The sequence below is a fragment of the Equus asinus genome, chromosome 13, assembly GCF_041296235.1.
Source record: "Equus asinus isolate D_3611 breed Donkey chromosome 13, EquAss-T2T_v2, whole genome shotgun sequence".
Classification (NCBI taxonomy): Eukaryota; Metazoa; Chordata; class Mammalia; order Perissodactyla; family Equidae; genus Equus; species Equus asinus.
The window spans coordinates 57,584,390-57,593,540 of record NC_091802.1 but is presented as its reverse complement, the minus strand read 5'-3'; positions in this window follow the sequence as shown (position 1 = coordinate 57,593,540).

Below are 9,151 nucleotides of genomic sequence, written 5' to 3'. Positions count from 1 at the left end.
ACGGACAGCTGGCAGCACATGGATGGGACCAAGCCCGGCCTGGCCCCACTCTGGGCCATGAGGCGGCCCAACCAGCCACCTCCTCCTGGGCCCACAGTCCCCCTGTGCAGAGGGCTGGCATGCCCAGGGATCAGATGCCTGCAGAAGGGGGCACAGCCTACTTCTTAGGGACCTGACGAAAGGACCCCACTGCTCTCTGCCTCCCACCGGCCTGTTTCTTGGACCCTGGTCCTCATGGATCCCAAGGCTGCACACGCACCTCTCCCCTGTGTCAAGCTTGCTTGACAGGGACACCCAGGTTTCCTGGAAGCCCTGGACCTCCAGCCTGGGAAAGCCGATAACCCTGCCACATCCTGATTCCCACAGGCCTTCTCAGGTCAGTGTCCTCTTCCCTGGCCACTTTCCCCATGCCCCTGCCCCTCTCCACCCAGCCCCTCCTTGGCATCCACTGCTCTTTAGGGCTGAGGCTGAACCTGCAGGGAGGGAAGGAGGAAGAGAAGGGAGGGAGGAAGAGCAGGGAGGGAGGGATGTGTTTCTTGTTTATCTCCTGATGCCTCTCTCTGGCTCATTCGCTCTCTCCCCTTCCCCTCCATCTCAGAAGTCTCTCCAACCTCCCCCTCCTCCTCCCCTGCTTTTTCCCCTCCATTACGTCCTCCTTACATCTCCTGGAATAAAAAACAATTCTCTCGTGCCACCTAATTCCCCCTCCCAACAGTTTAAGACCATTCTATTAAATAATGATAATCACAGCATCTCTTTGTTCCATCTTCAACAGCCGCCTGTTCCCTTTAAAGTCTCACGCCCAAGGTCACAGGCCCCTCCGCTCGGCTTAGATAAATCTTCCCCATCGCTGAATTCTGACAAATCCCCGCATCGGCCGGCCTTTGTTGTATATTCTTTGTTTGAAATACAGCATGCCGCGATGTGCCTGGATGCCAGCCTCTCCACCTCTGCATATTAAATCGTGGCCGGGGAGGGAAGGCTGCCTCCTCCCCGCCCGGCTGTGGCGGGAGAGCCGCCCCCCTCTCAGGCTCCCCCTTCCCCCATCGCTCAGCCAACCCTGGCGGCTCCCACGGTGGCCGCGGTGCACCGGTGCATCGTCCTTTGTTCTCGCTGCCTGCTGGTCCTGATCACCTTCCCGAAGAGCATTTGTTTCTGCTCCCGAATCATTTATTCCTAATAACTTGATTAAATCAAAAGTGTCATCACCGCCCCCCTAAGCAGGGGAGAGTGGGTAAATGGGGATAGTGGAAAGCTCCAGAAGGGGGCATTCAGCCAGCTGCGCTAGGGGAGCCCAGGAAAGGGGGGGCAGGATGGGGGCTCCCCTCCTCTCTGCCCTCTAGACCACTCCGTGCTGGCCCCATTCCTGCTCCAGATGCACGTTGGTGCCCCCTCCACCCTCGGGGACCATGGCCCTGCCCTGTTACTTCATTCCCCTCTCACACTGGAGGGGATGGAACAGTCCTCCCAAAATTCACTTCCACCCAGAGCTTGAGAATCATGTGACCTTATCTGGAATAAGGCTCTTTGCAGACGTGATTAGGGTAAGGATCGAGATGAAATCATCCTGGATTCAGGGTGTGCCTGAAACCCAGTGAGAGAGCGTCACAGGAGACAGAAAAGGAGGAGAAAGAGACACAAGGAAGAAAGGCACTTGAAGATGGGAGCAGGTGATGTGGCCACAAGCCAAGGAACCCAGGGACTGCCAGCGACCGGCAGACACTAGGAGGCCTGGCGCAGATTCTCTGTCAGGGCCTCCAAAGGGAAGCGACCAACGCTGCTGGCACCTCGATTTTGGACTCCTGCCCTCCAGAGCTGCGAGGGAATGCATTGCATTGTTTTAAACGGTCGGTTGTGGTACTTTGTTTTGGCAGCCCCGGGACCCCAGCAGAGCCTCCATCTTTTCTCCAGGAAGGCTGCCGAAACCCATCTGCAGACAAGACCAGGAGGGGACACCAGCCCAGGTGTGGAAGCTGGGGTTCTGGGCATGAAGGGGCTCAGGTCCAGGCCTTGGGGCCTCCCATGCCCCAGATTCCTGGGCAGAGAAAGGACAGAAGCTTCCAGAACACTACAGCCTTCTCTCCCCTCCCTTCTCCAGTGGGCAAGGGGCTGGGGTGGGGGCTGGGGCAGCCGCCTGTCCTGGGTGCCCACCTGGTGGGCTCTCTGCCCCTCCTTGCACCTCCACTCAAGACTCAGGTCGTGCCCTGAGGTGGCAGAAAAGGACTTTTTTCTCCCCACGTATGGACCTCTGACCCAATAAAGCCAGAATAGGAGTCACTGGTCACGTCTGTCACTTAAATGTACCTTGAATGGGCACACCACTGACCAGTAGGCATGTTAGTCTCCTCAAGGCTTGGCCAGGAGCCCTGTCCCACCCCAGCACCCCAGCACCCCAGCACCATCCTGGCCCCCCGCAGGGCCTCTGAGGACCTAACGGTGCTGCACTCACTCAGGTGGCTGAGGGTCTGGCGGCCCTGGCGAGGGCAAGGCCTCTTGCAGGGGGTGGAAGGGAGTGGGGGGTCGGTAGGAACCACTTGCTTTGAGTCACAAAGAGGGTGCCAGTTTGGGTTCCCTGGCAGCAGGAGCCAGGATGGAATTAGATGGGCAAGAGCTGCACCAAGGGAAACACTTGTGAAGGCTGAACAAAAGGGAGCGGGAGGCGGTGGGAGAGGATTCCCACTGTGATGCTGACAGACCCGGAGGGGTGGAAGCAGGAGGACCACAGAGGAAGAGCCTCAGACCATGGTCCTGCAGCTCAGAGAGTCAGGCCGCAGGCCCAGGAGCAAAGATGGGAGATCTGCCGGGAAAGGGCTGGGCTTGGACGTTGGCTGGGATCCTGCCGACTGCGCTCCTCGCTGCAGTGCTCACCTGCCCAGGTCAGGCCCTCCTGCGAGCTGCCCTACTGCTTACTGCGCTGCGCAGACCTCTGAGGACATCAGATGTCACCAAGAAAACTGCCCGAGGGACGGGCACCCACGTCCGCAGCTGAGGACTGTGCGGCTGCGAGGCCCCTTCCTGGACTGGCGCCCTCATTCCGCCCGTGTCTGTGGGCTCCTGAGGCTCTGTGCCTCCACGGCGAGCTCCCACCTCCCCTTTCCTTCCTTTCTCCTTCCTTCCTCAGTCCTCACGGACTCCTCAGGTTTCTCTTCCACAAACCGTAGTCCTGGGCCTTGCCCGTCTTCCGCCCCAGCTTCTCCAGAGAGATGCACACTCAGGGTCCTCCCAGTCTTTTTTCCTAATCCTGGCAATTCTGCTTCCACCCTTGCTCACCCTAAGTATATGCTGCTTCCTACACACCTCTGAGTGCTCCCCCAACACCCCACCCCCCAAATCCAAGGGCTGGCCTTGGCCTTTAGCCCCCTTGACCTCAGTCACTTGGGCATGGACAGCCATCCCTTCTGCTTGACACTCTGACCTCCCTCCGTGTGCGCGGCTGTGCACGGCCTCTCTCCTGCTTCCCGGCCACCTTGCTTTGCAACCCTGAGCCCAGACCCAGCCCTCTAAGTGTGGACCCACTCAGAGGCTCCGCCGTTGCCCCAGGCCGAGAGGCAGCAGCTCTGGAGACGTGCTCCTTCCAACCCAAGAATGAGCATGATCGCTGTCGCTCCCCTGCAGCCCCCGCCCCTCTCCTCAGCTCCTGCTGGACACTCCCACCCAGATCCTTAACCGACACTGGTAAATGTTGGACACCTGCCAGCTGCTGGGACAGGTGCTAGGGACACCAAGGGGGACGTGGCATGCAGGCCCTGCCTCGCAGGAGCCTAGAAGCCTGGCAGAGGGGTCCATGCATCACCATCACTTGCAGCCCAGCAGAGCCAGAGGCAGCCGCGCCAACCCTAGACGCGTGCCCTCTCCCCGGCTCCTTGGCACTCACTGGCACCACTTACTCCCCATCCCCTGGGATTAAACCCTAAAGTTCTCATTGACTCTCCCCTCATTGTCCCCAAAGCCCGCATCCAGTCTGTCCCCCGGCTCCAGGTTCTGTTTCGGTTTTACTCATCTCCCTGGTGCAGCCCTCTTCTCGACGTCCTTTGTTGTCACTCTTGTCTTCCTCCCTCAGATGCAGACATCTGACTGCCCGTCTCCCCTCTCTGCTCCCTCCAGCCCACTCTGCACACCTAGGCACACAGAGAGGGATCTATGTGCAAATATAATACATGTAATTAACAGTAAGTGTTAGTAACAGCGGTCTCCAGCTGTGTCAGTTGGAAAAATGAATTACATGGTGTCCCCCTGATTATACACACATAGCAGGGTAGTGGGCGCCAAGACCTGTGGGATTCAGCCCTGAGCAAATCCAGCTGTGTGCCCTTGGACAGGTCACATCCCCTCTCTGGGTCTCAATTTCCCCCAAAACAGTAAAGGGAGGGAGACTGGGCACTTTGTCGGCTCCTTCCTGGTTGAATTCACTGCTTGTACATTCAAGTTGTCTGCATTTTCCTGTGCTCACATTTCCAGGTCTCCTGTCTGCTTCTGAGGCCTCCCTTCCGGGAACAGGAAGGAAGAGGCAGGAGGGGCTGGCGCCGTGAGAGGGAGGGGTCAGTCCAGGGGCTGTCCCCGCTCCTCACTCCTAACAGGCTACAGTCTTCAGGCAGCAGGCACAGCCCATTGCCCGGCAGGGACATGGGTCCCAGGAAGGCGGTGTGATCCGGTGCACACTTGGCATCTTTGACTCCCTCCCATTGAGGAGCAGCGCCCCGCCCCCCACCCATGGCTGCCCCCCACCCTTCGGCTAGGAGCAGAGGGGTTTCCTGGCTGCAGTCTCAGGCCTGCTGCCTTCGCGCCTGTGAGGATGAATTCCAGCCCCGCCTCTAAGCCACAGACAAGATTTTTGCCGTAACCAGGGAGGGGCCACCGCAGAGGCCGGGCGTGGGGTGGGGGGGTGGGGTAGGGGGGCTGCTCCAGGCAATAACTCCTAACTCAGAGATGCAAAGACAGGGGCAGTCCCCGTCAAGATGCGCCGAGCGTGAGCACCTGGCTGCAGGCTGGTCGTTCACGTTGCACACGCTTAATTATAACTTGGGCTGCGACAAACGGAAACGGACTAAACCCATTAAATCTATTTTTTCCCCTTGGTGGGAGGGAGCATGGATCTCTTAAACATAGAGATTTTAAATTAAGCTTTAAAACTGTGACTGAGCAAGATTTAATACTGACAATTAGCCTGGACAAACAGTTAATCGCACTGGTGGGGTAGTTTATATAAGCTCCGCGCAACCATGAGGCACACAGAGCCCTGCACTGCAAATTAGTGTAATAAGAGAGGCTGGGTCCTCCCAGATAGCAGCCCGGGCCGGGGCACCTTGGGCTTCCCATTCCAGTGGCCTGACGTGGCAGGAGCAGGGTGGGCTGTCCCGTGCCACGGGCTCTTCCTGGCGGACAGCCACCCAGCCACCTGGGCCCCTGGGCCACTGTCCGGGTCTCAGAAAGGGAAAGTCTGCCTCGTCCCTCCAAGGGGATGGGACGCAGTAAACAGAACCCAGTATTCCTGGAGGGTTCAAACGCTGCTCCGCCCCTGGAGAGCTGTGCGGGCTTGGATATTGCTCATCTACTCTGTGCCTCAGTTTCCTTGCCTGTAAAGTGGGGCATTTGCCCAGCAGGGTCCTCGGGGGGCGAGGGGTACAGGGGATGCATGTGGAAGCTTCTATCTCTGTTCCTGACCACGGGAGGGCCCAAAGGATGCTCTGCTGGTCACCCACATCCCTGCTAAACTGAGGGAGCCCCTATGTGCCCTCAGCATCCCCGAGTATCTGGCTCTCCACAGCGCCCACAAATGGGGGTTAACTGAGTGACTTTCAGTTTTTACAGCCGCCTGTATTTCTCCCAGACTGCACCCTTCCCCACCCAGAACAGACGTGTGTTTGTCTACAGCAGTGGGGCACTGATTTTTCAAAACACCACCCCAGCAGGACTTTTGAAGAAGAGCTCTCTCGCTTCCTCTCACGGCCGGAGTCCAAGCCACAACCCTTTTTGTCTCAAGCGTCTCGAAACTGTGAACCACAGTGACACTCTCCTCCTGCTGGGAACGCCCCAGGCATTTTCGTCCATATCACACAGTTTCCTGGAGCCTCCCTTTCCACAGGCACGTGGCCGCTTTCCTCAGGAGTCCAGAGCAATGATTCCTATGGGGGGACTTGATCTTTGCCCCCCCAGGGCTGGGCAGCACAAGCAGGTAAACGCCTGCCCCGTTCCTGCCTCTGGGTGCCCAGGTGGGGAGCAGAGGGGCAGGCAGGGGGACAGCCGGCACTTCCTTAGCCAGGGGCTGCCCGAGGACAGGCGAACTGACCAGAGGGGAGGGTGCTGGGCAGCTGGTGGCGTCCGCACTCAGGCGGGGCCCCTCCGTGTCCCATTCTCCGGCCTTCACTGTGAGCTCTCTGGTACAACACAAGCCGGAGGGAGACAACGGCAGTCACACCAAACCCACGCCTGCTCTCAAGAAGCCTCCAGTCCAGCAGAGAAATCAGGCAAGAAATCAAAGAATTACAAAAATGAGGACAAGCGTTCATAGTAGCCAAAAGGTAGAAACACCCCAGATGATGAACAGATGAATGAGATGTGGTCTATCCATGCAGTGGAATATTATTCAACCATGAAAAGGAGCGGAGTACTGACACGCCCTACAATGTGGATGCACCTTGAAAATGTCACGCTGAGTGAAAGAAGCCAGACACAAAAAGACAAGTCCTGCATGATTCCATTTACAGAAAGTGTCCGAACACGCAGATCCATACAGACAGACAGTAGTGAGTTGTTTCTGGGGGCTGGGCGGGGGCGGGGGACGTGGGAGTGACTGCTAATGGGGATGGGGTGTCTTTTTGGGGCGATGACAGTGTTTTGGAGCTGATAGAAGTGATGGCTGCACAACAGTGTGAAGGCACTAAACTCTGCATTCACTGTGCGCTTTAAAATGGTTAACTTTATGTTATATGAATTTTACCTCTATTTAAAAGAATGATTCCAAATTGTGACAGCTCCAGGAGAGAAACGAAGAGGAGACTGAGAGAGTGAGGCACCCCCGCGCCCCCACCAAGGGTCCTTAGATCCACCAGAGCGGGGGCAGTGAGCCCGGGGCCTCCTCCTGCCTCTGAGCCCGCAGGCCTGGGCTGGATGCCCTCGCCGGGCAGACATGCGGACCGCAGGGAACCACTGCTCGGTTCTGGCCTCACCCCCGTGGGCTGTAGGCAGAGCTCTAAAACGGGAAATAGAAAATCATGTGTCTCCCACGTAGAAAGGGTCATATTTCACGAAACGACTTTTTCAGGTTTATAGACGTTTTTGTGGAGCCTGGTTTGCTTTGCAAAATCGGCTTCTTCCTATGAGTCAAAGTGTGAAAAATGCTGCTCTGAGTTACCCGCCCCCCGCCGCAGCTCTTCATGCCCTCCCCACCTTCTAAACGTCTCGGCTTGAGTGCTCTTTTTTTCTCTTTTTAATTCAAGAAGCTCCGAGACAGCAGAGGGATTTGGGGGGAAGGTAAAGGGGTGATTTGGGTCATGCTGGAGAGGGACGGTGGACTCCCCATTTGCTCCTTCTGCCTTTCTCTCCGCCTGTCCTGTGACACACTAAAGGGTCCTGGAATTGGGTCTGAGGGCAAGAAGGGGACACAGAATGAGGTCAGGATGCGACGGCCTCCACAGAACACTGGGTGCCTCTGTGCCTCACGCACAGAGAGTCAAATCAACCTGTCCTTCAAGGCCACCCTGGCACCACGGTCCAGGAAGCCTTCCTGATTTCTCCATGGGAAGCGGCCCTCCCACCTGACGGCCCCACAGCTGGCTGCACACCACGAGATGTCACGGTCCCGTGGGGCATCTCTCCCATCTCAGAAGGGGTGGTCTTGTCTGCCTGTGAGTCATGCCCACCACCAGTGCTGTGTCCTTCACATACCAAGTGGCCAGTAAATATCTCCAGATGGGCTGAAAAGTGCCACGGGTGCCGCCCCTTGGTCCCAGGACCCAGGCAAGCTGAGGTAGGAGCATGGAGGGGATCCTGCGGAGCTGCGGGCACGTGACAGTCCTGACGAGAGACTATCTTTCAGTTGTCTCACTCCTTCACCACCCGGGAAAGAGTCAGAGCCCTCCAAGAAAAGGGTGGTTGTGGGAGGAAGAGAGGGGACCAGAAGAGCGACTGTCCTGGTGGGAAACCTCTGAGGCTCTTTGTGGACGTCCCACCAGCAGTGGACGCAGCCCTGGAGCCTGCAGAGCGCCCTCCGGGGTGCCGGGCATCTCCTGCCCCCAACACACGCGCTCTCAGCTGATCCTTCCCACCGGGGCTTCCAAAGGAGCAGCCGCTCGATGGCTGTGCCGTTAAACAAGCAAACGTCATAATGGCAAACTTACTGGCTGTGTGAGATGGCAGGCAATGTGCATTTTACGTGTGTTGTCCCACTTGCTCCTCCCAACAACCACTGTCGTCTCTATCTTGCTGACGAGGAAAATGAAGCTGAGAGTTGAGAAAGCTACTGAAGGTCGTCCGGGTGGTAAACAGCAGAGCAAAGACTGTCTAAGTCACTCCAGCCCCAGAGTCCCAGCCCAGAGCCCACTTTCTCGTCCGTGCAGTGATCCTGACTCCCAGAAGGACAGACGGATGCATGCATGGGCGGACGGTCAATGGGAGAGCCTTCATCTCCTGCCACGGCTGTGCTCATGGCCACCTGGGCTCGCTGTCATCATACCCATCAATGGGTACTAGTAAGCAGGCACTAGCTTCAAGCAGAGACAAACTTCTGTGAAGAGCAGTTCGTTGGTCCAAAATAATTGCTTCCTATCAGGATGTGTTAAAAGTGAGGAGTAACAAGGGCTCCAGTTACCTTAAGATTTATGGTACATGACACGCCATTCTTTCCACCACAACACATTTGCATAAAATGCTTATATTACTGCAGCTTCATCGGACCTGAAAATGCAATATGATTCCAATAACATTTCTCTGGAGATAGACAATGGGCTGAAACAAAACACTATGTGTTGCCTCCACTCTGTGTCTTTATTAACAAACATGCCAGGATGCATTGCTAAAATCGCACAATTGAAATGGCAGGAAAACCCCCACCTCGCACGGGGCGGCTCTCTGGCTTCCTCCGATCCATCTTACTATTTCCTGTGTGTCACGGCGCTGCTTTCAATATGTAATAGAGCCCTGGGTTGGGATGCTG